Source organism: Vigna umbellata, chromosome 3 (assembly GCF_029865625.1).
Source record: "Vigna umbellata cultivar VRB3 chromosome 3, Vumbellata_1.0, whole genome shotgun sequence".
Classification (NCBI taxonomy): Eukaryota; Viridiplantae; Streptophyta; class Magnoliopsida; order Fabales; family Fabaceae; genus Vigna; species Vigna umbellata.
Window position 1 is genome coordinate 40,376,193 of NC_142167.1, and position 9,667 is coordinate 40,385,859.

Below are 9,667 nucleotides of genomic sequence, written 5' to 3' on the forward strand. Positions count from 1 at the left end.
TCTTAACATCATCTACTCCCGTATAAAAACAATCATCGCAAGTGGAAACCACAACCATAAAATGCAAGAGTGAGTTAATAGAAAATAATACAAGATATAGTACACAATAATCGCACATATCCACACTATTCAAATATTCACCCCCAATCCATAAAGTCAACCACAGATTCACACCACACAAAAACACTTTACCACAAACACCCATGGTCTATTCCTTGTACCCTACCATACCACTTGTTCATTAGAATGGATTAGATTGAGGCATCCTATTCCCGCATCGCATGACTGAAGAGTATCCCTTTCTTGCATTGCACGTCCGAAAGAGACATATATAGATTCACTAGGTACGATGAGACGACCAAAAACAACATGTCCTATCCTTACACGCATTCAATCAATAACAAACATCACATTCATGTTCAAACATCATAACAACCAACCACACAACTCAGCAACAAAATGGAACAATCATAACAAACATCTTGACCAAACACACACATAGCTCGATAACCATAACAAACAAAAATTTAACTCAATTTATCATGTACATATAAAAGCAACAAGGAAAACAAGAAAACAAAAATTCAGAACTCAAGAAATAAAGGAATCAATAATGTAAGCTCTCCTTACATGGGTTTACCATTAAGACTTTTTCATAGAATAAACAATGCCCTTCAGCAACATCCCAAAGCTCTCATAGACCTTCACTAGATCAAACTCTCAGTCTCACCCTCAAAGTTTTAGTCTTTTTTCCTAATGGCCATAGTTTTTATCTCAACATAATATAAATAAGAGGTGTTTAATATAGTAACAACTACATATGAGATTAATTTTCCGTTGAATATACACATAGGGTACTCTATTTATAATAGAAGAAATATGGGTTAAGCCAAAAATACTAATAAGGAGTTATAATAAACTAACTAAAAATAAAAGATATCTAATAATAATCTATCTAGTAGAAGGTATCATAACCCAATTGAGTTTATTTTTCAAAATATTTATAAAAGCCCCTTATTTTCATAAAATAAAATTATCTTTAACTTATTTAATTTTGATAAGTCCCTAGGTAATATATTTTATCTTAATATTTTTATTTTAGTTGATTATGATAAGTCCCTAAATAATACATTTTATTTTATTATTATTATCTAACAATAATATCTAATTATATATAACAATATCTCAATATATCTTTTAATTTGTAACAATGTCTTTATATCTTTTAATTTGTAAATGTTTCTAGTATATAACAATATTCAAGAATAATATAATAAACCCTTTAAATAAAAATAACAAATTATTTTATTCTTTATTTAAAATAGCTAACCACATTTTGTATATTTTTCTTTATTATTAAAATTCCTTGAATCTCACATTCCCCACCAAAAATAATTTTCATCAAGGAAAATGTACTTACAATATCTTCTTCTTATGTTTTACTATGATAAAATCTCAAATAAATACTTAAAATTATAGTTAAGCAAACACAATAACACATTCATATTTTAATAGAGACAAGCCATGCACAAAAAGTATTATAAATATCAATACACACCCACTTGCACGTAAAATAAATAATAAAATAAATAAACATATATTATGCACACAATAAGAATAAAACACATGACCATGAATCTATAACAAGGAGTTCTAACCAACTATGCTACCCTTCAATTCTATAATAATGATTTTTTTTTTATTTTATATAACGACTCCCATCATTACCAAATTTTCTAGATATCTAATTTTTCTGGGTCTTACACCCAACTGTTCCTTTGGCAGCATAAATCTTATCTCAGCCTTTGAAGTAGCAATTATCGAACCTAGGACATCTAATTGCAGCAGCGATGGTCTCAATGTTGACGACCACTTCCTTTACAATGACCTTAGATATTAGGTCATTGGTTCACATTTATGCGTTTGTCCAAAACCGCTTCACCAGTTTAAGTAGAATGAGAGTGTCCTATTTGAAGAAATTTGTTATGCCACATCTATGAGCATCATAGAGAATGTCCTAGCCATATCCTCAAAGATCATTGAGATCCACCTAGTGCTCAAGATAAAGCCTTATGGGTTTTTCTTCGCGTGAATAGTTTTGACACATTTTGCAACCTCATATACTTCATCGATGGAGATAAAAGTTTCTTATGCAACGACCATGGTAGTGGTTGAAGGTTTTCTTTGGAGAAAGGTTTTGGTGATTTAAGTGTTTGGAGAGACGAGTGCCCGAAAATGTTTGAGGTTTTTTATAATCGTAAGTGTGAGGGATAATAATGCTTTCTTGGAATGGTAACCGTCAAACATTTAAGAGCAATCATGTCATATTTAATGCCATGAGTATAGTTTCGTTTATCTGACATTTTTGAATTTTTCTTTAATCTAAAGGGATTTTGTTGGGCCAATAAGTTTGGGCTTAGCACTAGACAGTAGCATGCATGTATGCAATGTGAATAAACAATCTGTCTTAGACAATGTTATAGTATGAGTCATAAGACTATATGTCTTAGACATTAACACTAGACACATGATTTATCATTTTAGTGTAGAATGGAACTTCTTGCAAGTCCAACACGTTGTTACTACTACTAAATGTAAGAGTATTACTTTCGTAGACATATTGACCTTTGAATTGATTCCTTCTTTAGGAGACAAAAGCAGGCAACTATTGTCTGTGTAAGAGCTTGGTCTTGACATATTATTTTATGTTACAAGTTTCTTTTATTCAGTGGACATATTTTCTTCAACAAATATTATGAGTTGTTGAGCTTTTTCTCTTTTCTCCTTCTGGTGTTTCACCATCTTATCTAGATTCTTGTCTCATATCTGCAAAGAAAATCGTCTAGCTCTAACATTTCATGTGTCAGACTTGTACAAGTTAGTTTACCATGTAAGGCCTTTATTGAACATGATTATTTATCTGTTGTTATATTGACTATTTTTTAGCAAATCATGTTTGGGCCTTGAAATAATAAATGTTATCAATTTATGGGATAATGTTTATACTTATCTTCCTAGTTTCTACTTTCATTCTTCTTTAGCTTGCTTCGATGATTGCTGGCTATGTCATTTTCTTCTTCATCTTCATACGAGCTTCTAACCAGGGGCTCTCCCTTTCTATCCAAAGGTATAAAGTTTGCACTTTCAACAATATCAAACATGTCAATGGGACATGATTCAAAGAAGGTAATCATTCTTTGTTTCAAGTGATTAAACTTTTCTAGCTTAAATACGAAAGAACGGTTGATAGTCTATCCCTTGTTTTCCATTATCATCAGGATCATTTCCTCAAGTCCTGTTAAGAACTAAGTCCTATATTTAACTCTTATACTGACTGAAATACAAGAAAAACACTAGAAAGGGAGGGAGGTTGAATAGTATTTTTAAATTCATTCAAAATCAACACTTAATAACTATTGCATGGGCTAGATAGTATACAATAGTTGTTAAACGTTTGGGTTTAAATAAGGAAAGGAATAGCACATGTATATTTGTCTTCGTTCACTCAACCTAAGCTACGTTCAGTCTCCCTCAAGAACCCTTAAAGGGTTCCACTAATCTTATCCAAGATTACAAAGGAGTATCAACCAATTTTGGTATACACCAAGTATTATCAACCACTCTTGGTATACACCGAGTATTATCAACCATTCCTGGTTTCTGAGTATTATAAACCAGTCCTAGTTCTCGAGTATTATAAACCACTTCTAGTTCCTGACTATTATAAGCCAAGCCTGGTTCTCGAGTATTATAAACCACTTCTGGTTTTCAAGTATTATAAACCACCCATGGTTCCAAGTATTATTAACCTCTCCTAGTTTACCTAGACAATTGATTAAAAAGCTTAACTCAACTGAGCTAAATAGTACAAGTGTTTTGATTCTCTTCAGAATATATAAACACAATCAATGTTTAATTACACGTACATATTTAAGACACTCTCAAAGAGAGGATAAGTACAATACAATAAACTCTGTGAACTTGTGAAGTTCTTTCTCTTAGTTTGAAGAGCTTTGGATGATATAAGCCTTAAGAGCAAAAGAGTAAATATTCAACGACCTTTCTTGTATATGTTTTCTCTTGTATCTTCTATTCTCTTCTCTTATCTTTTCACTTCTCAACAATTTTTAACAACATCAGCAATATCTTCTCATATGTGAATCTTCTTTATATAGCCCTCTTGTGAAATGATCAATGGACATAAATTTGACTTTAGATAGACATTGTAACCTTTTTAAGTAGCTTGGTCAGACTGATTTGTATGTTGTAAGGTGTTAGCGCCTTATCAATGCTTTCATTCATGGGTAGCTTGTATGGTTTTTCTGATCTAAAGGCTTTGTGAAAATATTATAGGAATGCATTCTTATCTCTTAACTTCTTTCTTCCTTTGTGCAATGCTTTTGAATAAAGGTATTTTTTGGCATTACATACATATACAACGAGAGCAAAACATGCAACTAGTGTAGCCAATTTTCACACAACATTAAATGCTTTAAACGTTAATGGTCATTTCACACGTTACAGGTTTAAAACATTTTGGCATATGTCAGCATTGTTTGATAAAAGCATTATTTGAAAGCAAAGCATTTGATGTGTTATGCTTTCATGATATGATCTTTTAAATGCTCATAACATAGGGTTGTTTAAGCTTTAATACATCGTCTAATTATGCTTAGAAAAGCTTGACGATCAGACGCTTTATCATTTTCTTCAAGCGCTATAGTAATTAGACACTCTGTTAGAAGTTATATAACGTTTGGTATTTTTTATGTCTTATGCCTTGGACACGTCTCAGATATCAGATAATTATATATCTTTTAAGAACAATTAGCATGTTACATTAATATCTTAGATAGTTTGTCTTGTAGACACATTATGTCTCACCGCATTCGGTTATTGATACTTAAACATCAACTTTTAGCTTAAAGTTCATAAGTACTATCTTTCCATCATATCATATGTTGTTTGTGTTTAAATAGATTTTACATTAACAATTGTAATCTTTATAAATGTTTATAGTGTTAATGGAAAACTTTTTCACAACCTTTCTAATATAGCACTTTAGTCAAGGTATAAGATTTTTCAAGTGAGTTGTTAAAAGCTCGACCTTAGGAATAATTTCTAATAGTAATTTTTTTTCAATTGTTATTTAGAATACACATTGCAGTGTTTCTAAAGACTTCCTCTTTAATGAATAATCGTTTAATATAGGAAGATATTATATTAAAATGAAAATGCAACTATAGATTTTATAAGAGAAGCGTCGAGATAGAATTGACAATAAATGCACAGAAATATTTAAACTGGTTCACTCCAATTGAGTTATCTCCAGTCTCCTTTAACCTTGGAGGGTTCCATTTTAATCTTCAACAAGATTACAATTGAGTATTATCACCACTCCTAGTATCCCTCGTCACTCTTAGTATCACTCTGATACGCTACCTAGTTAAGTTTCACACACTCCTGGTTGTGCAGTATTCTTCACCACTCTTGGTATCCTTAGTTAGCGAATAACTCCCGTTACCCTAGACTAGTTGAGTTTCACCCCCACTCTTGGTTTCCACCAGACAATCTTGGTATCAACCTGACATGCTGCCTAGTAATCCTTACCTCGTTTGAGTTAAACAACAAGTATTTTAATTCTCTTCAGAATTTCAATCAATTGATTACTTACAAGTCGTTAGATGTTTACTCTCACAAAGAGGATATGTGTTTAATACAATTCAGTCTACAAACTCGGTGAGTGTTTCTCTCATTTTCTCTTCTCTCTACTTACAAATTATAAGCTAATATTACAATGACACTTGTGAGTGTTTCTTGACTTTGCTTCTTCTCTTCTTAAATATTCTCTTTGAGCTTGAGCTTTTATTTACTTTTCTCTAAACGCTTTTTCTTCTCTTCGTAGGATGATATTTTCGTTGTCAACTGAACCCTCATCCTGCTCGGTTGATCCAAAGATGGAGGAGAATGTAGAACTTAGTGTTATTGAAGATGAAGCACCATCGTCGTAACTCCATCCGCCCCTCCTGGAGGACTCCTCAGAATAAGACAAGTTAATGGTCGACATTATTACCTAGAGAAGAAGGAAATTGTTTGGTAGACAGAGAAAATAACATAGTAATGATGAAATGACTTGAGAAGCCCACCCTCTTTATAGCCATCAAGTCGTGGCCCCTGGCACGTTCCACGCTCGTTGGTTCTAGAAGGATTTGACAGTCCAGACAAGGCGACCTTGCACCTTTTTGCAAGCGTAGGAAACAAGACGCTTTGCGCCATCCAACCAACTATCATTTTTCAATAAAGGATTAAACAACCACTAGAAATCGTTGAGTTAAGCGTTCGGGACCTACAAGCTTTGCAAACCCCTTTGCCAGTTATTCTCGGCTCGAGCTTGAAGGGCTATCTACCATATGACTGATCGGTCTCTCAATGTCTCATTGACTAGACAGTCAACGGTTCCAGAAGAACATTGGAGGAAGGTCGTTTCTAATATAAAGATTATGCAAACCAGACGGATTCTGAATAAGTCGATCAATTATGGAAATATTAAGCACAAGCATTACAAATCAAACATGTTAACAGGTAAAACACACTTATCGACTTTTGGGCCTGTTGGACCATGATTAGGTCAACCCTAATTAAAAGCTCATTTTGAAACCTATAAATATAGAGGTAAAGTAAGGAGATAGATGATTACATTTATTGTGAATTTAAGACTTTACTATGATAATCGATCAGACACATATAACTGACTTGAGCATCAAAATGTCTTTGACAAGTATGCGCCCACTCAACTAGGAGTTTAAAGACAAAGAACTGAGATAACTTTGTAACAGAGACTTACAACAACGTTAGAAAATTAAAAAAAAAAAGTGTGAAAGAGAGCCTTAATCGTGATTCTCGATATCACACCCAAAACAAAAATAATAAATATAAAGAAAAAACGAATAATGAATGAAAAAAAAAATAGTTTATGTACCGTGATAAATATGATCAATGATAAATATGACCAAAACTTGTAAGTATATGTTAACAAATTTCTTTTTAAAAAATACAATAATAATAATGTTTAAATATAACTTATATTGACCGGTAAAATATATAATCAAAATCTATATTAAACTTACGAGTATATTAAATAAACATATACTTAAAATATTTGGTCATAATATTATGATAATTTTTTTTATGTTATTTCATTGAATGCTCTCTTTTTGAAAATAAGTTAATATATAGTCTTTAAAACTTTACTACCAAAGTATCTTATCACTCTTAAACTGAAACAATGTCATACAACACCCTTTCCCAAGACTTGAATGAAATTGTGTGACATATATGAGAGACATTATAAGAATAAATTCCAAGAATTTGAGATTGTAGAATATGCAGGTCCAGGTGCAATTGGCGTGAAGTATGCAGTGAGAGTCAGAGAAGGAATACATTTTCATTTATTGATAGAAAAAATTATTGATAAAATCTGTCAAAATTTGTCAAACCGATAGATTTTTCTATCAATAAAATTCAACGATAAAAAGAGTGTTAAATTTCCTACCTACTATATCTCTTTAAGAGCCTCCTATTATCTCTCTCTCCCATGGGCAACCACATATCAAGAACCACAGGTGTGTCGCAAACCACTAATTGAGTCTGTTGCAAAACCGCAAACCACCCCTATTGGAAATCTCAAACCAAACCCACCCCCCGCCCCCTCTCTCCTTTCCCCTTCTCCCTCTCCTACGAGCCAACATAGCGGTATAAACCACTACTACACTCACCATGAACAAAAGCAGCAAAAGCCATTGTGATTCTCAAAACCAGAACTGTCAGAGATGCATCAAGAGTTAAACACATTACGATTCCGGAAGAGGCAACCCATTGCGACAAAGAGTTGTCCCGCCTCCAATATAAACGAAAAACCATATCGCATGCAGAGAGTCTATCATGAGCTCTGGATTGGCCAACCACTACGACAAGGGCATTACTGTTATAAAAGCTCTACTAGCACATGCATGTTGCCTAAAAAGAAGAAGCATTCATTGTTGTCGCCAGTGAATAGATTGGCATGAATGCTAATATCTTTTTCCCCAAAATTTTATCAAAGACTCTAATTGTGAAATTTAGGTTTTTTATTTTTCTCGTTGGTTTTCTGTTGTGTTAGATGAAAGTGGAAGAAAATTTTTTTGGACTAAAAGAAAGAAGAAGGACACAAGATGATTCGGATCATTATATTTATCGACAGATTTTTCTTTTAGTAATTATCGATAGATTTTTCCTTTGATAATTATTGACGTTTTTTTTGTAATAATTATTGACGGATTTTTTTGTGATAGTTAACAACAAATTTTTCTTTTGATAGTTACCGATAATTCTTTTCCAATAATTACTGACAGATATAAAATTTCGTCGATAAATATTACCGATTGTACTATTTTTGACATATTTTGATATGTAAAAAAAATCATTACCAATATGTTTTTAACATTTTCAACAAATTTTAGTCGTCATTAATAACTCTTTGTTTTATAATGTAATACCAAAGCTAGAAAAAATATTAACAACACAAAAACAACTTTAATCATATTTATTTTTTATGATATTGCTTGCTATTAGTTCAATTATCATATGAGATTTGCATATTCCAACTATGATTGACACTATATATGTTGTATTAGTTTAACAAAAGTTCCCAAATATTATTTTCTTGTCAATCATTGATTATTTATCCTTTCTTTACTTCATCTGCACAAGTGAAATATAAATTGTTGTACGTTGTGCCTTTCCATTTGTCTATCATTCAACATCAACATTATCTTTAATTTGGTTGCACTAGTACAAAATAGACTTTTAAGTCTCTCAATTTAAATTTGTTTTCAAAATAATAGACTTAATAAATGTACGGTGACATTTTGGTAAATAAAAGTTCATGCTTTAAACCTGTTAATAACATAACATACTTAAATTTTGGTTTTAAGTTTGTTGGAATACAAACATACTTAAATTTTCGTTTTAAGTCTATTGGAATACAAAAAAACTTAAATTTTGTATCGATTGAGTTTCTTAACAGACTTAAATTAATATTTTAAGTCTCTTCTAATACAATGAGACTTTAATTTTTTGTTATCAGACCTAAATCTATGTTTAACCTAAATGAAAACTTTTTCTTAACAGTGTGGTTCTCTTCCTTCTTCTACTCAAAACACAACATTTCTTTCTTCATTTTCTTCTTACTTTTTAAATTTCTTCCTCTCTCCATTCTTGCTTATATCCAACCCCCAACGAACTCATGTCCATGTTGTTAATCATGTGTCTCCCATACTTGCTCGCGCCATCCATCTTTGTTTTCGGGTGGAGAGATATTCTCGCCTTTGCATTCAAGTTTGATGCAAAGTGTTGTCCACCTTCATCTTCACGCAAGATCTCCCCACCTTTGCGTTCAAGGACACGCGTGTCATAGCTGTCGTCGCCTCTCGTGTTACTGTTGTTATCATTATTGTCGCTGTTGTCGTCGTTGTCTATTAGTGATTTTTAGGGTTTTAGGGTTTCTTGTGAGTAATTACTAATTACTTTAATTTCTCTACCCCTATTTTTTATTTGTATTATGTTGTGTAAAAAATATCATTGAATTTTTGGGTTGTTGTATTTTTTTTGGTTATGAAGATGAATTGAA